The 20507-nt window shown below is 41.7% G+C and overlaps 1 long non-coding RNA gene across 1 annotated transcript; it reads right to left on the minus strand.

The window, feature by feature from the left end:
* Positions 1–5089: 5089 nt before the first annotated feature.
* LOC147652584 (uncharacterized) lies at positions 5090–20501 on the minus strand. Its single transcript, XR_015288329.1, has 3 exons — positions 19875–20501; positions 18751–19201; positions 5090–6971 (listed from the first exon to the last, which is right to left on the minus strand). It is a non-coding gene; the product is annotated as an uncharacterized LOC147652584 (long non-coding RNA).
* Positions 20502–20507: the final 6 nt, after the last annotated feature.

Genomic DNA, 20507 nt, shown 5'->3' on the forward strand with positions numbered 1-20507 from the left:
GGGCGCGCCGCCCCGCCCGGCCCCGCCGCCGCTTTCTGCCGGTGCCGAGCCGGCTGCCCTTCGGCGGTGGCGCGGGGAAACTTCAGCCCCCGTGTCCCGCCATCCCGGCCGCTGCTGGGGCACCCGGCACAGCCCCGAAGAAAGGCATGGAGCCGAAGGCAAGCCTTGTAGCTCTCTTGCAATCTTGTTTATGTGTTGAGTCGCGCAATTAAAGTGTTTGGCAAAAGTCCTCTATCTGAAACCGGGAAAGCCTCATCTCGTGGTCACGTTCCTCCAACAGCCAAGATTCCCTAACACCTGGGCTCTGCACACTATCATCCATTTTAACAAGCACCACAACTCCAACAAGAGCTTGGAGACCCAGCTCTTTTACACAGACCCGTCCCATGGGCAAAAGACATTGCTGTTGGCTAGGATGAGTTTCCACACATTAACTTCGTGGGAAAAGTAGCTTGCATACCTCTTGAGGGGTATTATCCACCGACTTCTCTATTGGATGAGATTTTTATTCCTTTTTCTCCAGAAGGCAAGTTAAGCCCACCTTGCCCCAAACTGACTCTCAGGTCTGAGATGCCTCTGCTGGGATGCACTAGGGCAGACCATAGATAGGAGGCAGCCACGCCCATCTCTGTGCCAAAATTTGTGGATTTCAAAGGTTTGGTTCCCATGCATCAGACTCATTATTGTTGTTGAAACTCTTCACAATGAGGCAGTCAGCTGCACAGAGGAAAGGCTCCTTTACCCACCTGTGCAGCTTGCCTTAAAAGCCCTTATGTGGTGTCTCTCTGTTCCCTCCATTTCCTAACATCCTGGATCTTATCAAAACCAGGTTTATATTTCATAAGCCTGCTGACAGACACCAGAAGCTATCATGTGCAGGGATGTCCTGTTATTTTATGGCCATAGCCTGCCCAGCACAATTTCTGGTGATGTCTGGTACACCAAACTGCTGCAGCAGTTCAAATATTAAATGAATAAGAAAAAATATTTCTGGTTCAACTGTGCATCATTTCCATTTTTATTGGATCCATATGTCCATCTTTATCTCTACTGGCTACTCCTTCCTTAGTCTTGCAAATGCCAGTTTCTAGCTTGCAGACTTTGTACATGCTTCTTTAAAATGTCCTTCATCAACACCAACTGTACATTTAGTTCTCTGTCACACTCAAAATTGCATCTCAAAATTGCAGGATGTTGATTCAATTGATTTGGTCCAGATTTCAGCTATGAGCATTTAAAAACTTCTGTGGCAGGTTAAAATGTTTTGATCTTGGTGGACCTTCCCTGATTGCTTTGTTCAGAGAGAATGCACCTCTCAAACATCACAGCATATGGTTGGGATACTTTTTTGAAATAAAATTAATCTAAAAAACATTTCCCTTTACATCAAGCTTGAATTTAAACTAATTTTCATTGCCCTTGGATCAACCCAAGCATGTTATATATTATTTGCCACACAACATTGTCTGGCAAAGGGCAGAGAGAATGGCAGCCTAAGAAATAAAGATTTCTTTTTTAGAGATTTTCTCAGCAAAGCACTTTATAGTTATATCGAGTTATGTTGGGATATGCCTACACGTAATATCAACGATGAAATATTTCAGTGTCTTATATCACGTCTGCTCAGGAAAAACTGTTTCAGGACTACTCTACACAGTGTTTGTTCTCACAGCCCCCTCAAAGGAGTGTGCATGCAGTACCCAACAAATCTAAGTGCTTGAATATATCAGGTTAACTCAGATTAAAATGCAAGTTCTATAGAAATACAGTTTTCAAAGTACAAGATAGATAGAAAGTATTTCACATGTCTATTAACATTAAGATTCTATGAAATTACCAATATGGTTTCTGGAAGTATATACAGCCTGAGTATTACCATACTACAGCAGCACATGATGTTGAGAAAGGAAGCTGAATGGAAACATTAAAGCAAAAGTGACCTCCATGCTTATTTTAATCATGCTCAGCAGAAGAAATGGTAACCAAAAGGTTCATACAAAAGGAAAAGCAAATGATAAACAAATACAATTTAAATGGTATTTCAGGTTTGGATAATATTCCATGCCCTATTTCTCCATTTTATACTATGATTAAATGAATCTTTGCCTAGCGGCTTCTCTCAAGTAACAATGATTCTTTGGTCCCTTGAAGTAATAAATGATATGAAGAAAAATGGCATAGCAACATTTTTTACTTTCATGCATTAACTACTAAAATAAATGATACATAATTAAAACCTGATAAAACCAAACCAGCTTTGTATTTGCATTGATCCTCATGCTGAAAACAATGTAGTCAGACTTGGTTCATCACAGCAATCATTTCTCAGTTTAGCCTCTTTCCCAGCGGGAGAGTCCAGCAGTTTGATGAGTATGATTAGAGATGCAGAAACAGTTCCGTTTGGATCAGTGGGACATCTCAAGTTGATGTAGAACTACACACATACAACAATGTTTGCAGAAAAGGACCTCTCATCTGAAACACTGCTATGCTCAGTAAGCACTGGAGAAGAATGCATGGGGCGGGACAGCCATGCATTTTTCTGGGCAGGAGGGCAGTTTTATTCTTCCCTTTCATCTGTATTATATAAGGAGATCTAAAAGCCAGAAGAGACCACCATGGTCCACACCACATATGGAACATCACCTGTCTTTAATGATACATCATTAAAACTAAAGAACCCGAGCTAGATATTCATTTTCACTAACATTTCCTATTGAAAATATTTGGTGAGCTTTTCTTTATCCCAGAGACTGAATCTCAACGACAAAACCACATAGTTTATAAAACTATTGTATTTTCTATTAAAGACTGCAGCAGTAGAAAACTTCCCCCATGCCTAGTTAAGCTCTCCCAAAGCTGTATTATCCTCGTTGCTGTGAGGAGGTCCTTTCATCAGCTTCAAAATGTACAACTTTGAACCCCTGCATATAGTGGCTGACATGAGAGTCACACATGCTCACAGGGCTTGTGCTAACTCTTACTCACAGCTCAACAGACAGAGTCTCCAGGGTATTCCAACAGCTTCTTTACATGGCAAAGAGTCACAGCACAGCATGATCCCCTGTGATCCTCTGAAAAAAGGAGGAATAGATATCGCTAACTTTCTGCCAGTAGCATCCTCCTCTCCCGGTGCTTAAAAAGCTCAGAAAAGCAGAAGCTGCTGCAGCTGCAGTGGTTGCAGTGCTCTGAGGTAGGACCAGTGTTTTCCTTTCAGTTGGCAAACCAACAGCATTGTTGATCGAATGAGTAAGTGTTACCCCGTAGCACTCACTTCATAAATATTCAATAGCTGTTAATTACAAGAAAAAATGGAGTTGCTGGCTTGAGGTGGGTGCTGAGACGTCACTAAAGTGGTGCTTTTTCTCATGAAGGCAATAAAGAGGAGTAAGTGTCTCACTCTGGCAGAGAGCATGAAAAAAGCAAAGAGGTTTTCAGAGTTGTTCAAGGCAGGTCCAATTTTTCATAAAATGTTTAATTTAACAGTGACCTAGTTTTACAACAGCTTTCAGTGTCTTGGCTTTTCTTATCTCCTGTGTCTTAGCCTACATCATTAGAAGAGCAGAGCAATAGGCTTTACAGATTTTGTTAAAGCAAACTAAATAAGGCCTTGCCTTATTTAGCGGATGGATATGGGGTGGATTAATTCTTCTCTCCTATTTTGTTTCAGGCAGTCATGTTACAGTTTCTTTGTAGTTTTAAAGAGGTTTTAGCACATCTTTTATGGCACCTATTATAGTTTTTTTTAAATGTCAGCTTAAAGCCCTTAGTTTATTTCATGGTACATTTTTTAATAACAGACTGCAGAGGCACTCTTGAATTACCGAGCCTTTTACAGAAGGATCCTTTGTTTTGTAAACATTCAATTAACTGTATGAAATTGGTAGCTAGCTTGACTAGAAAATTTTGACATTTACAGGCAGTACAGACTCATGCCAGCTTTCAGCAGGAGCAAGTTGGGGGGTGACATTAGTTTTACTTACCTTACTTCATCTACCAGAAGAAAAAAGTTATTGTGCATCCTGTCATTGTGACCAAGTGACACTTGCTCTCTTTTTCACTGGGTTCTATAACTGGTGTTTTAGATACTGCTTCATGGTACCTGTCTGTGATTCCTAGGTTTATGAAAGAGTGCTTTAAAATCCCCTAAATCTCTATTGTGTGTGCTGTGTTCCATATGGATTCAGCAGAAAAGGGGACCAATTCAAAAAATTATATTTCAGCCATGCAGCACCAAAACACACTGGTCTAGGTCTGCAGAAGATGTCTCTTCCTTCCACCTCCGAGATTCTCAGGAAATTTTATCCTTCAAGAGTCAAGTGTGAGGAGCCTTGCTGTGGCTGAGTCCCTCCTGCATATCCTTTAAGGAAGCGTAGGAGATGATGCCACATCTGCCAGGTTTATATGAGTGTGAGTGCTTTCTCTACAGGGAGAATTTTCCTGTGGGGATCTCAGCCCACAGAGGTTTCCATTGATCCATGTTAGCATGTTTCACAGAAATTGAACATGTCAGACTGAAAAATGCAAGAAACTGGCAGTTTCAGAGCCCTGACTTATACAGTGTCAAGCCCAATGTATACTTCTACACCTACAAGGATCATGCAAGCTAAAAGAACAAAGACAACTTAATAGGAACCATTCAGCAAGGCAGCATGCCTTGCTGAGCTTCACTTAATTCCTCCCTTTGTGTAAAGGGATTTAAGCTGCCTTTGCAAACATTAAATTTGTGCCAATTCTAATGCTTTTTAAATTTTGCGTGATTTACAACAAACTTCTTGGTGACTTGTTATCACTGTGGGGAAAAGCCATGGTGGTGAATTTTAGGCATGGGAGAACTTGCATCCTGCATCTAGGAAAATCACATAACCAAAAGTATTGAGAGTTTGTTATTTTGGTTTTTTAATAAAGCTAAAGACATCGACATTAGTAGCAGGTCTTTTGCTCATTTTTATCAATCAATAACACTGTGGGAAAGTAAAATTCACAGTCTTTTTGAATCCACCTAGGAAAGTCTGGAAGACCCTGTTTGCTGAAAGTATTGAAAAGAGATTTGTGTAGGAAGCTTTGCTTCACTTTGTCTTACCTGGAACCCCAAAATGGACAAAGAACAATACAACTAATCGGAAGAAGAGGGACTCCATTCCCTCAATATCCAGGTTCTTGCTCAAACATAGCAGAGGCATCCTTTTCTCTTCTACCTTGGCAATCTCATATCTGAACAAGTCAGAGCGCTGGCTGAGTGAGGAGATTAGCATGGTCACATACTTCCCTGTGTTAAAGACGGGACTGTAGAGGGATTTTATATTCTTCTATAACATCTATAAGTTGCTAAGATTGCTCCACATCTTCTTTTAATTTGTAAGATCAGTTTTTTATATCTATCAATGTTTATTCTTTTTCCTTTAGTCCAGAACAGCCTTCTGCCTGCACTCCATCTGAACTTGTAAAGTTTTCCTGAACATGGTAGAGCCTCAAACTCTGCCATGTCAGGTAGCCAAATATTATGAAAACTCATGGCACTAAGTGGCAGAAATATGTGAATTCCCATATAATTCAGGTTTTCTCCAGCTGGTCTTTACCTGCTGGTCTGGAAAATGCTGCAGAAACAGTACTTACGTTGAGTACATCATAACGTTCCTGACTTTTGTCTTCTGTGATATTGCAGAAGTTTCCTTTGGACTTTTCTTGGTTTTGTTTGAAATACATTTTATAATGATTAATTACATAAGCTGTGATGAGAACTGCTGCTCAGTGGGAATGAGGAACCTGAAGTGTGGAGGAAGGCATGAAATATGTTTAGAAAAACCCTTAAATCCAGAGAGATGCAGGATGTGCCTTTCATAGCCCTGATCATATTGTTTGTATTCTATATCCCTCTCTCATCAGTATTTATCTGTGTCTTATTAAACTATGCAGAAAATATCATCTCATGGTTTTGAAAAAGCATTTACCATATGGAAGAAATCGTAAACATCACCATGAGCCATGTTTCTTTTCTGCACTTGAATGATTTATAGTACCCACTAGCACAGTTCAAGTATTGAAATGCATGTCTCTGTGTTTCTCTGTCTATCTATCTATCTATCTATCTATCTATCTATCTATCTATCTATTTATCTATCTTCACTTTATGTACACAGACATTTTTGTATATATAATCCTTTCTCTAATAGTTACAAAAATGTGTGGGGTGTTGATGATTTATCTAAATCAGATGGTATCACTTCTCCCTCTTTGGTTAATTTATGTAGCTAAACATCACACTGCATGTTCTGGTTTTGGCAGGGAAGTTTAATATTTGACATGCTTTTGGTGAATATTCAGTTACTTCATTTTGTTTCTTTTTATTTTTTTCCTATTAACATCAGGTAAACCTGAGCAGTCAAATATTTCTACATTTTGCATAAGAAAAGTCCTTAAACTTGCCCTCAAATTCAAGTGACAATTAACATTTCTTTATTATATTTATAATAATTTTCAATTATTATGCCAGCTTGTCTACTACTGAGAAAGTACTGCACAGGGAAGAGTGAGTCGGGGTCAGCTGTACAGCATTCACTGAAACGAGTGGGTGGCAGAAGGGCTCAAAAAACACAGATATTAGCCTAGGAAACCTGATTTTTCTAGGCTCACAGTAGGGACAGTGGGAAAAGACACTCGGAGATTCAAAGCTGAAGCACAAACTCAGATGCTCATAGCTGTGACAAGAAAATTCTTTCTTTCTCTCTGCTGGACACAAGAAGACCATAAGAGGGTTTGTCTCACTGGAATCATCCTCTCCTAGGTTTGGGAATCTTCCTTCCCTACAAAGACAGGAATCCAGATACCAGTTTTGCAGATCTCAGCAGTGTGAAATATGAGATGGATTCCAGGGCTCAGTTCTGCTCTCATCTTCCCCCTCTCCAGCCAGAACAACACCAGCAGCTCTCTGCTTGAAATGCAGTCCTTACTTTAATGCTCAGCCTGTAAAGCTATGACAGTAAAGAGACAGATACAGCTCAATTCAATTAAACACATTTCAAACTGGTCTGTTCTGTTAAACTAGAATGTTTAACAGTGCATAATTCAAAATCATGTATAGAGCTTATTTTAAAAAAAAAAATTAGTTTAATTATTTTTTCCCTTAATTATCCAAGAAACTGCTTTAAATCTGCATTGCCATTAACAACTCCACAAAGCCTTAAAATATGTAATAGACATCATGTCAGGATCTCAAAGTGCCTTATAAATGATAATGAAAGAGTGAATTTTCAAATCCTCTTTCAAGTACCTGTGGCAGACATGGTTGAGAATCTTCCATCTTCAACTGCCTGAGGCACAATTTTTCACTATATAGATCAGCAAAAGTCTGGATTCTTATTTCCTTTTTTCTTTTATTTTTTATGTTTCAGCAAAATCAGTTTAACCAGCTTCAAGATTTGATGAAAAAAAAGCTTTTGCCCATGTTAAATATATTTTTATAACTGAATTTGCCCATGTTTTGAGACTATTGTTAAAAATGTTTCAGGGAGATGGGCCTTGGTGACAAGGATATGTTATTCTGTGAAAATCTGCCCAAATTTTGACAAGTTGCAAATTCTGAAATTTTCAACTTGCTCCTGCTTACATTCGTAGGTACTGGAGGCTAAATTCCTCAGAAGTTGATTGCAGTGATGCACATTCAGAATAGTATAGTTAATTTTACCTAAATGTATAAATTATTCAGTAGAAGGTGGGGGTCTGCTTCTTATAAATTTGCAGCCTAGCAGGGGACTAAAAATCACTTGAGTCTGTCTCACTGCTCAGGGTAGGCTCAACCATACCTAAATTTACAAGTTCTTACAGACATTCAGTGCTGGAGATGACATGTTTATTCTACTATTTAGTGAAGTATTATCTATACAAGGTTTCATCCTGATATTGAAGATTAATCTCATGTTACAACAGGAGCCCTTTATTTCTTGTCCTCCGTTATAAAAAGCAGATTACCACTATTCTCTTTGGAGCAGAATTTCCCATTCTTACCCATTTTTCTGTCTCAGATTAGACACTACAACTTTTCTTTCCTTACAGCTTATTTTTAGAATGCCTCACCATTCTGATTGCCCTCCTCTGAACCACCTCCAGCTGCTTCACATTTTTGTTGTGTCCACAAGTGTACACACTTTTGCTGATGCCTCATCTGTGCTGAGCAGAGCACTCTGCACCTGCAAAGACAGCCCAGGGCAGCTGTTTTCCACTAGCCCAGCATAATTTCATTCTGTTCAATTTGTGTTTGAGGAAGCCTGCTAAATATTTTCCCACAGAATTGCTTTGAGAAGAGTTCCTTGCTGTCCTGTGCTCCTGCAGGTTCTTGTTCCTTTCTAAATGTAGCTCTTATTCATCCTGAATCCTACCCACACTTTTCAGATCATACCTGCAATTTACCAAGACCACTGTATTTTAATCATCTCCTCTACAATACTTGCAGGCTCTTCATGCTTGAAATTATCTGCAAATTTAATAATGTTTCTTTTTGTGTCATCATCCAACTCATTAATGAGTACTACAAGACCTATAGCAATCCTCTGTGAAGCTTCATGGAACTCATCCTTACATTTTGGCAATGAAGTATCTGTAACTGCTCTTAGAACAAAGTCTGCTAATGCAACTCAGCACATATTTTCAGTACAAATATTTACAAGTTCGCAATTTACCTTCTGCAAAAGAGTTGTTTGAAACTCAGTCTTTCTTCTTTTTTTTTTTTAATATTTTTTTCCCAGGAAAATATTTTTTAAAATGTTAACAGAGCTCCAGCTTTGAAGGAGATTGAAGAGAGGTAAAGAGATTTCATGTTTTCATTCAAATACATAATTGTGGGAAATACCCTGAGGTGCACTTTTATTAGCATTCAGAGTACACTAATAACTCTGTATCTCACAATATTAATAACTCAGTATCTAACTCTGTTAGGTACTGCCTCTGTCTCTCATTGCCCTCCCTCCCAAAAGCCCTTTTCACATTTAGCTCAGCAGCTGATGGCAGTATCACATGGGAAAGTGTAAGTACTGAAAGATGGAGAAAGAAAGTCCTTAGTACTCAATTGAACCATCTCACTTTGAGTAAAATATTTGTATTTGCAGTGACTTACGTTAAGTTTTGTTCCTTTAAATCACATGTCCAAACAAATAATACCCTTCATGACAGACAGAACATATTTAGAAAAGACTCACAGATCAGTTCATGTGGTTGTGAGCTATAATTTACTGACACAAGCTTAAAAAACAGCTCTATTCATCCTGTTGTGATCAGCTGCTCCTCCTCACCCTTTCAGAATATAAAAGAAAATATCTCTCCTCCTAGATGCTCAACTATTCAGTTTTTGGAATGATCGGGAAACGCCAGAAGTACTTCTATTGTCTATACCACTTGAACGGGCTAAGTCTTTATTGCTTCTGCATGTCTGATACATTGTCTTTCCAAACTGCATAGTTCAAGTACAGTAAAACAAATCAAAAGCCTAGCAACTACATTTGGAGACATAGCCTAGCTGGGAGGTCACTTGTCACCTTGAAATGACAGCCAAGCTTCTTTATTAGATCTCATGCTTTTTTTTTTTTTTGCTTTGTAACCCTGAAAGCTCTCAATGAAGAAGAAATTTTACCATCCTGTCCACATCTACAAGGAGCTGTGTGTTCACCCAGTACTACCACCATGGATGGAGTGTCCAACAATCAGTCCAACTCACCAGTCTGCCAAGGGGAGGAGCACTAGTTCAATATACACCTTATCTAACACAGTCATCTGCTACCAGAATGCTCTCTCTTCATCCATGGCCTGGCCACGCACATTCCCTGCACTTCCATCAGATGACCTAGTAGCCACACAGCTACAGGACAGGTCCCACTGGCTGGCAGATCCAATGGAAAACAAAGGTAATGAGGACAACTGCAGCTGGAACAGGGGGACAAGACTGCATTTGTAACAGGCTACTAGGTTTTAGCTCATTTAGATGCAACTCAAACATCTACCTCTGCCTTCAATCTACATATTTATCTCCTTCCTACCCCCTCTAGCTTCCATGTATAAACCCATGACCACATATTTTAAGTAATATTTTTTAAATTATTTTCAGCAGTTCTCATTTTTAAACTACAGCTTAAAAACCTATGCTCTGTGACAAAACCCAGCCTTGGTTCTGCGCTGTCTTCCCTGGCGATGCATCTTTTGAAAACAAAGGCACTTGTTTGGTCTTTGCTAGACCAGTTCTCCAGTCAATTTCACAGGAATTTACATTATCAGAAATTAATTTCAAACAAAAGTGAAAAAAATACTCTGCTCATTCTCCAGCTCAGCCTTGAAGGACTGTGTTATATGATGGGGATGGTGCATGGACCCAGCTGGTAGGACTTCTCTCCTACACAAAGTGACTGGTTCACCTCATGACCTCTGATGGGCATAAAGCCAGGTCCTCATCTAAGACAATTTCCCAGACTTCCTCTATAGTCACCCAGGGACAAGTAACTCATCTATTTTAGACCCAGATTTGATGACAGGATATGTTGCCCTCTGCAGCTGACACCACCTCTTCCTTCTTTTGGTGAGAGTCTGGACAACCAGCTCAGAACAACTGTTAATGGGTGGGAGCTGGGAGAAAAGAAACTCAAATGATGGAACAAGAAACTCAGACACTTGTGTTTGCAAAGCACTCTGAACTCTCACTGAAGTTTTGCACAAACCCTTCAGGATTGTTTCCTAAACCTGAGAAGATACCAAACATAAAAAGACTGGGCTGAACCATGCACACCTATTTCTTGGGGGATTAAACCTTCTTTTTTGTCCTATCCTGTTACGTATTTTTAAAAGAAAATTGTAAAAATTATGAAGTAAAATGCAAAAATATCCCAATATTGCAACATGCTTATAGATGTCATGTAAGACATTACAAGAACTTCAAGATTTCTAGCTTTGCAGCCACCACTAAAACAAGGTCATGAGGCCAGCAGTTTAATGCATGACATATACAGCAACATGAAGTACTATACTAGGAAAAATTAGGACCAGCTTCAGAGATACCTTTTGTACACAGCACTGGCTGCAGGTTTACTCTGACAGGAATATCAAACTGGTTTTCTCTGTGACTGACCCTGCAGATGAGAGTTTTCAGTGTCTGTACACTGCATTGCTAGTTAGAATTACTGGATTTTAGAAGGAGCTTCCAAGAACATAAAACTGATACCACAAAGAAAACATGAGAGATGAAAACACAACTGAGAGAGACTAATAAAACTTTTTGTCTTCCTGACCGATTCACTTGCTGCCTTAGGCCATCCTTTCATGGTTAAAATGTAATTCACTGTAGAGAGATATCTACCTAGTGTTCACCTGATAATCTTAAAGTTGTTTTTTCACCACTGTAGTGTTTAAACCTTGTATAAGACAAACATCTAAAAATATTCCTATGCAGATCTTGAAGTTTTAGCTATTGCAGTTTAAGAAGAAATATTTGGCAATATTTTAGCAGCCTGCTTTATCAGTAAGTTTCAAATAGTTGGAAACTATCTGGTTTTAATATAGCATCTAGACACATATCCACACTGAAAGCATTTTTGGTCCAAGCCAGATTAAGATTTTAAACAGCCTTAGGCAGGGAAAAATACCATGGGGAGGATATAGAGGCCATGGGAACATTCTGTAGTCTTAAACCACCCGTTCTCTATCCCACAAATTTTATGCAGAGAACACTTCTACAGCAACTGCTGAAAAATATCCAGAGCCAGTGAAAAAGAATGGAGAGTAAAATACTCATTTGAGAGATGTTATACCATCTGGTTGTTGCAATACATGTTAATACCACTCCTTTAGGAAAACTTCCCGGAGTATCAGAGGCTTTACTCAGTCTCTTCTTCCTTCAGTGCTTCTGGCTCAGTTTTAACAGGTACTACAGATTCTGGAAATATATATGTATGTAGGCTATCATCATCTTCTGTTTTGCACAATTTCATTCTTAAGAAGAAAATTGCAATGTTTCTTTTGTAAGAAATTAGCATCCCTACTAAATACCTGTGCTTTCACAGACCTGGGACACTGCATGTAGGCTGCTGTTTATTGTGATTAAAACTCTCCAGAAATAAAGACCACAACTAATTTTGTGTTCCATCAGGATTCCTATTTCTCATTCTATCTTTCTTTGGGAAGCAAATTCAATGCTGTTCACCATAATTTTTTTCCTGACTTTTATTTTTTAAAAGCAGGTAGTTCTGTTCTTAAGTCTCTTAACTGAAGTTCAGTCTGAATGACACCTTTCCTTCCTTCATTCATTCATTCATTCATTCATTCATTCATTCATTCTGTATTGTCATGATACACCTGCTCTCCTCAGATGTTACCCTGCTCATGTGTCCTCCCACTCCTACTCCCATCACCAAGGGTTGGCTCTGACCCTTTTTATCTGGATAAAAACATGGACTCCCATTTCTGACACTCCTATATATCATGTCAGGACTTCAGACAGACCATAGGAGGGTAGCACAGCACCACCCTTTGCTTTCTGTTCACCTGATATCTCAATAAATGTGGGAAAGTTCAGATAAAAGGAGATCGCCTGAACACTTTTGTTGTTTGCTGTGTTAAGTGCTGTTTTTCAACTGTCATATTCTCCTTCCTGCCACAACTGTGGCACTCATGTCCTGTAAGTTATTTCTTTCATATAGTTAGCATGGAATGATGCATTTCTCTGAAAAGAAATGGGAAGATGTGCATCGTGTTTGCAGGAAAACTGCTAACTCTGCTGCTTATGGGGCAAGAAAATAGCGCATGTCTCAGTTCTGGCACTAGGAAAGCTTACACGTTGATTTTCTTTACAGTCCAGAAATTGTAACAACATTCCTAAACACAGATTTGGGTCTAGGTTTGCAAAATTCATATTCTAAATTCAGAATGCACTGTTCATATATGAACTATGGCTCATAAATACAGAGTAAATAAATGCAGTAAATACATCATACAGAAATACAGGTCATAAAGACAAAATTCATAGTTCCTATTCCCCCACACCAAGTTACTGTCTGCAATGCTCATTTGTACAGAACAATTCTGAAGAGGCCATGGCAAGGATCCTAGAACTCAAGATTCATGGTACCGCCAGGACACTGAATTCCCTCCATATTTGAAAGAGTCCTTTTGCTCAGGGAGTTGCTGCTTCTCTCTCTGGGAGCTTCCCTCTGGACAAAGTTGCCAATAAATGTTGTGCTAGAACAAATGCTGTGTCTGTGAGTTTTTCTGCATCACTTTGTTGGGAATCATGGGCAGAGAGTGCCACAGCAGAACTGCATTTTGCAACAGAACTGATGCTCTGGTGGGCTCTGGCTTTTCTGATGCTGTAAATAAGACTCTCTTACATGTCCATGCTACTGCCCTGGGGCAGTTGGGAAAATTTGTCACCTCTTAGTGCTGTGCACAACAGATGAACTGTCCTGTACAGCAAATGAAGCACACAACCCTGGACAAGATCTGCATGGCCTGGGGATCCATGCTCAAAAATGTCTTGCAGCAGCGGTAGGTATGGGCTCTTATTCTACTCCATATCCTGCTCTTAGGGCTCTGTGGCTGCCTCAAGAAATGGAGTTGTCAGGATGTCATCAGCAGTTAGAAGTGCACCAGCAATGACATTGTAATCTGGGATTGGAGAATTCAGAGGACCTGATAAACAGACTAGATCCAGGAAAAGCCAGATAGTTAAAGCTGAGCCACACCAGCCCCCAACATCCAACTAAGATGCAGTGCTACCAGAAAAGAACCTCAGGAGAGTCAATTGGAGGTTTTTAATGAGAGATGCCACAGCACCTCTTTGCTATCCAGGTAATTTCTCAAAGTTAGCTTGCTGCCCAACAGCAGCACAAAAACATGATAGCACTAAGAGTATATGATGAAGGTTGCTAAACCCTTGAGTTTATCATCCACTCCTATTCTGCAATGCAAGGTCTAAAGATACCGTAATAAGAAAATAGAAACGTCAAAGACCATACAGGACATAAAGGAATGCTAAGCACAAGTCATGTTCTCCCCTAAACTCCAAGTCAAAAGAATCAGATGGTCAGGAACAAGAAAATGAACATAAAATGACTGGTTGATTAGGTAAGATTTTGGCTTCCACAGCTACAGATAAACAAGGCAAAAGCTATTGGAAGTGGATGGCATTCACTTGACCTCATACAACAGGCAAAAAGTGAGGTGGATGTGGGACACAGCAAGGAAAGGGAAATACTGGTGCAGCAGGCTATGCTCTCTCAATGGCCTCCCTGGTGCAGCAGCCACTGAAGACCATGGTGGCTACAAAGATGATTTTGCCCCGTGTTCCCCTTGCACTCTCAGGCCTCACTGGCCATTTCATATGGGCTCTGAAACTCTCCCTGACAGCTCTGGCTGGCCAGGGACCAAGCAAGAGGCACTGCTGCTGTGCCTCCTTTCGTGTTCCCTGGGGAAGACAGTCAAGATCCTGCTCATCCCAGACACTCTCCAGGGCTTTGGCACCGCAGAAATGAACTTGTTGGACATGCGGAACACTGTGCTCTGTCAGCAGATAATAAATGCCTTAATAAATGTGGGAGCTGCCCACTGGAATTCACCTCCCCTCCTACACCATCTGATCACCCCCGGGAAATGTCTCCAGGGAATCAAGGTCCTCTCACAGTGGCGCAGCAGCAACAGAGATCCTGCCATGGGGAAGCCCCATGTCACCACCAGGATATTCACCATTACACACCCAGGACTCTCACTTAGGTCCCAAGAGCACCCCCACAAAGCACACATCAGCACCAAGGCAACCGGTTCCATCTCACAGCCAGAGATTTCCAGCAACAAAGCGTTCATGGGCCGTATCACCCAATTTCAGATTGGAAAGTCTTTGGGGGGCTTCTGCCTGTTTTGTCAAGGGAACCCCCAATGCTCCATTATGACCCGTGGGTCTGCTCTTTGTGTGTGTCAGGCCTTTGATTGCCTGGGGCCATTATGAGTCCCAGGGCTGAGGTCGAGATGGAGGGCAGGGCTGGCCTGGCCGGGATGCACTCTGGCACCTGTGACATCACAGCACCTGTGTCACAATGGGGGCAGCCAGCAACAGAAGCAGCAGGTGACGCTGGCCCAGTACAGCCTCGGCGAGCGGCGAGTGTGCACGCAGACAGGAGGCTGTGCTGAACGCCAAAGGAGGCCCACGACAGAAACGTGAGTACCCGGGCAGCCGGGTCTCAGCGGGCATCCAGAGGCCAGTCCCTGGCAGCCGTGCCTTTGGCAGGGCACGGTGCTGCTGCTGCTGCTAAGCCAGTGGCACAGGCCTCGCAGCCTGCCAGCTGCCTGGCCCCCTCTGTCCTGCCTTCAAATCCCTGGGGCTCCACTCAACCCTTGCTCAGCTCCTTGGGCCATGCTTGCCACAACATTCCTTCTCTTGCTTGCGCAAGGCCTCATCCAGTACCCGCAGCAGGCCGGGAACGGGCTGGATGAGGCCACACGGGAGCGCATGCAGCAGCGTGCTGAGTATCTGAGCCAGCAGATGGCTCAGCTGATTCAGGAGATGGAGCAGAAGAACCTGGAGCAGAGTGGTGGGGCCTGGGGAGCCCTGCTCCTGTGGCAGTTCTGGGCCATGGCTGGAATCCTTGTCCTTCTCTTGGCACTGTGGTTTGGACTTGGGAAAATTAGACGTGATCCAAACAGTGGCCACAAGGAGAGGTCCAGCAGAAACTTGGTGCAGAAAGAAGCTCTGGCAGGCGCAGAAGGAAAACATTGTTGAAAAGAAAGAAATAGCAATGATGCAGATGTGGAAGACAATACAGATGAAAATGACGAAAGCAGCAAGGTTAATGCTAAGGCAGAAAGCAATGCTGAAAAAAGGGCAATGATGATCCAAAGGAAGAAGGAAACCATGGTGAGGAGGGTGAGGAAGCCAACGCTGCCAGAAATGAACAAGAAGTTGAAGAATAAGAAGGACTGAATATTGTTGCAAGAAATGTTGCAAGAAAGAAATAGAAAGCAACGATGCAGGTGTGGAAGAAGATAATAAGGACAGAAATGAAGAAGGCAGCCATATTGCAGCCAAGGGAGACAGCATTGCAGGAAATGAAGCCAAAGGAGGCAATGATGATGCAAAGGAAGAAGTAAACCATGGTGAGAAGGGCAAGGAAATCAATGCTGCCAGAAATGAAGAAGACAAGCACGACGCAAACGAAGAAGACAATGACCACAATATCAAAGGGAACCTTGGAGGCCTTTTAGAGGTGAGCATCCAGTTGCCTGTTCTGGATCTGGACAAAGGTTGCTCACTGATAATGGACCTGATGGACAAACTCACACACGCCTTTGGACAAGGCTTGTCCAACTGTTTCTACCCGGTGCCACAACAAGCCATCGAAGGCTGGAGTCCCCACACACAAGATGTTGTGTACTGTGTGTTTGTACCCCTGAGTCCTCCTCCAGGACATGCCTTCCACCTGGAGCTGGACACCACAGGGACGCTCCAGAGGAACTTCTGTGTCCGTGCGGAGCTGCTGTGCACTTGCACGAGGGAGCAGCTGGGGGAGGGCATGCTATGTTTCCTCCACCACTCTGAGGAGGAGCTGATAAGGAAGCAGGACCCCAGCCTCCTGCAAACCCTCTGCACTGGCTCCTGTCTGGATATGGAGAAAACTATCCACTGACTCTACAGATTTGTGCGAGCAGCCTGGCTGCTTTTGCCTCAATCCTGCCACTGGCATTTAATGTTGCAGCCTTGCAGTCGCTCCTGTAAATTTCAGATCAGCAAAGACAAGGAAAGCTTCACGATGGAGATGGTGTTTGGAGTCCGGCAAGGAGACACAGATGTCTTTGTGGGCAGCAGCCTACAGAAGTAGGCATCCCAAGCATAACATGGCCTGAGACTTACGCCGTGGCAGGGGAAAAATTCTTCATGCACATTTCCAGGCAGGCCCCCCAGGACAGCTGGCACTGCAAGTGCCTGCAGTTCCTCACCCGCTTCCTGATGGGTGTAGGCTTTTCCCACTGTGCCTTGAAGATGGTGGTGATGCATCTCCTGAACGTTGTTTCCCTGACACGGAGACTGATAGATATCCTGAAGTACCTCCACTGCTCACTGGAGACAAAACAACTTCACCACTTCGTCATAGGCAATGAGAGGTTTCCTATGGAGATCAGCTTGCCCTCCGGCTTCCGCGTGGCTGAACCACTCAACCTCTTTCAGCCGCCGGCGAGCAGTCCGAATGCCCACAAGAAGGCCGTGCAGGAGTACATTTGCCTGCTACATTGCCTCAAACAACTGCTGATCTACGGCCACTGAAATGGATCCTCCTGCACAGAGCTGTGCTTTTGGGGCCTCTTGACAGACCCTGTACATATCAACCTCCAGTAGTTAGTTAGCATTTACGGTACATATTAACACCCCGTAACTGGTGCATTTACAACACTTATTACAGCCCCGAAATTAATGTATTTCCTATATATATATATGTATTAGGACCCTCTAGTTAGTGAATTTACTATATATATTGGGACACCCTAGTTAGTGCTTTTCCTATAGGTATTAATGCCCTCTAGTTACTGCATTCAGCAATCTCAAACCTTCTTTGTTATTGTTGCAATAAACTGGACTATTCCGTATCTGGATTGTGCAAGCTCTTCTTGAACTCGACCAGACCTAGAGTATTGGTAAATTCCACAAGTTGTGAATTTGTGACAGGCTGCGAGTAAGCACTGCTATATTAGCAAGCCTTTTTTAACAAGTGCACACCATTCTCTCTCCCCACTGCTTACTGCCTGTCATTGCACAGGTTCTCCACATCTTACAGGCACACAAGTCCAAGTTCACGTATCATATCTGCCTTGTCTGCCTCAAGCAGGGGAGATGGATACCTTAAACAGATCTTTGGAGAAGTGTGGTAACCTACTATGTAAAGTTTTTGATGCTCTGGCTACAAACAGTACAGCATGTGCAAGACCAGGACCTAGACTGATAAATCTAAAGCTCTTGTTCTTCCATAGCACAAACTAAACCCTTACACCATATATTTCTTTTAATGATAGAAGCAAGGGAATATATTCTATATTCGTCTTAAGATGATAAGGTGCTAGAGATGAAGATCCTTCCCTGCAAAGCATCGGTCTCAGCTCTGTAGAAAGGGGAGTAGAACTACAGATGGCATCAGCCAAGCTGATCCTCCTCTCACATCTGCAAAGAATTGCTCACTAAAGCACACTCTAAAAGCAAGAAATCAATAGTTAGAAAAGCCCCAAACCTCCTACATGTTGTGACAACTGTGTGGAATTGGTATCTGAAGTCTCTCAAACTCATGGCTTCCTATATATAGCAAGAGATGGGAAATTTTTTAAGCAGTGTTTAATTCACACAACACTTTAATAATTTCCAGGGTTTTCAAAGAGGATGGATACCCATACAACTTTTTGTTGGTTTGTACCCATACAACACCAATTGTGGTCATGCAATTACTTAAATGTTTCAAGGAAAGCAACTGGAGCTTTGTTAATGATTGCTGGGCTTGAACTCCACAAACCTCAAAGTACCCCCTTCTCTCTTATTTTTTCATTGGTTGTCCTCCCTGTTCTTTCAGCACTTCCCTGTTATAGTACTCAGGAAGCTTGCACAGGACTCCCAGGAAATTCCTCTCTATTATTTGGCACCCTGCAAACCATATACACTGTAACTGATCTTCTCAGTAAAATACACAGACTTCACCTCCGCCATCTATTATCACAGGGAAATCTTGCCATTCTCCAAATTGGTTTTATTACCTGTTTTGAAAGCATTCTATGTTTCATGGATATATTTTGATGGGTAGCTAGAACTGAGGACTGCATCCTGGGAGAAGACAAGGTATTTTTGCAGTGGCAGTTGTATTCTTCACCCTCGCAGGGGCAGTGAATGTGTTTTCTGCTAGTTAATATAAAAAAAAAAATTCAGAATGTGATATTTTTTTTTCTGGTTCCCAAACCCTGGCTTCCCAGCCCCAGAGGGTTTTTTCTCTACCAGATACAGGGAGAAGCCTGGGAGCAGCTAAGATGGGGCCACAAGAAAAAGGGATTTCAGAGCCAGGAGAAGCAGTACCACATCCCCTCCTGCTGTGCTGCAGCTCTCCCAGAGATGCCACAGCCCTTGGGACATTGGCCAAAATTGCACTTACCTTGCAGAAACTGGCAAACCCCACACATTGCCTGACCTAATGGAGAACATCAGCAGCTCTGCCTGTCAAAAAGCAACGTGCAAGTTTTTGGCTGTTGGTATGAGCCCTCCACTACTGTAACTGAATCTCTGTGGCCTGAATACTGCAAACCAGCATGAGATTCTCGTGTCTGAAGAGAAGGGGGTTAAATGATTGCTAATGGCAGAAACACACTGTCATCCTCTCCATTAACCATTTTGAGGATGAATAAATGCAAGTACTCCCAGAAAAGCTGCAATTAACTATTTCTGAATTAACCGCAATTAACTATTTCCCTTCTTTATATCAACAGGAAAGTTAAGTTTTCTCTCCTTCATATGATAAATTGACCATTCTAATTTGTAATGTCACAGATTATTATATAAATATTAAAATAAAATTTCCATGTTTCATACTGTGCTAGATTTGTGAAGAAATAAATTTTTGAAAGAACTTTTCATGCTTTGCTTTTATAATGGGTGGGAATATTTCTTTAGTACTTCAAGTAGCTGGGGAGAAGAAAACCCTATCCCTCTTTTCTCCTCAGGGCCCCTGAATCCCATCCGAAAGGGTAAATATAAAACCATCAGAAATAAAGATCCATTTTCTAACATGCTTTATTACTTGTAGGGACAGACCAGTTATCTTTTCCTTGAATTTATTTGTGGATTAATTAAACATAGCATGTATTAGACATTATGTCTGTGTCTTTCTTACCACTCTTCTAGAGAAGCTAATTCTTTATTATATTCGTATATTCCATTCTGATCCTTCTTGGACAATAAATCAAAAAATCAGTTCTCAGGGACAGCAGTAGAATCTAAAAGATCAGAGAATAATTTCCAAATGTTCCATTTCTTATGGGAGCTTGCAAAACCTGTCTGACCATGCAGCCATCCAGAAGGCAGGCTGAGAACCTGCCATCAGCCTTACTCTTGCTCTGATTCAATGCTGCTTTGACATTTTGCAAAACGTTGAGCTGAAAGAAACTAAAATTGCTTTTCTGCTTGCTGAAGATGTATCAACAGTGCGTTGTCATAGTAAACTATGGATGTGGAATGGCTGTATTCTTATCTCACAGTCTGCATTCATCCAGAATACATCTCCATCTTCTTGAAGTGCAAGAATGTGCTTTAACACAGAACAAGAAATAAAAACATAGGCAACCAGGAATATTATAAGATGACCTAATTAAAAAAGGAGCATCTTAACTGAGCTCTGGTCCAAGGAGAGAACAGACTTATTGGCCCAAATGAAATGCAGCAGCAACAGCAGCAGGTGAGATTCCACTGTGGCATTCAGATGAGGCAGCATGGGCTGGGAAATTCAAGTTGATGGCTGTCCTGATAC

Source organism: Cyanistes caeruleus, chromosome 6 (assembly GCF_971803275.1).
Source record: "Cyanistes caeruleus chromosome 6, bCyaCae1.hap1.1, whole genome shotgun sequence".
NCBI classification, from domain to species: domain Eukaryota; kingdom Metazoa; phylum Chordata; class Aves; order Passeriformes; family Paridae; genus Cyanistes; species Cyanistes caeruleus.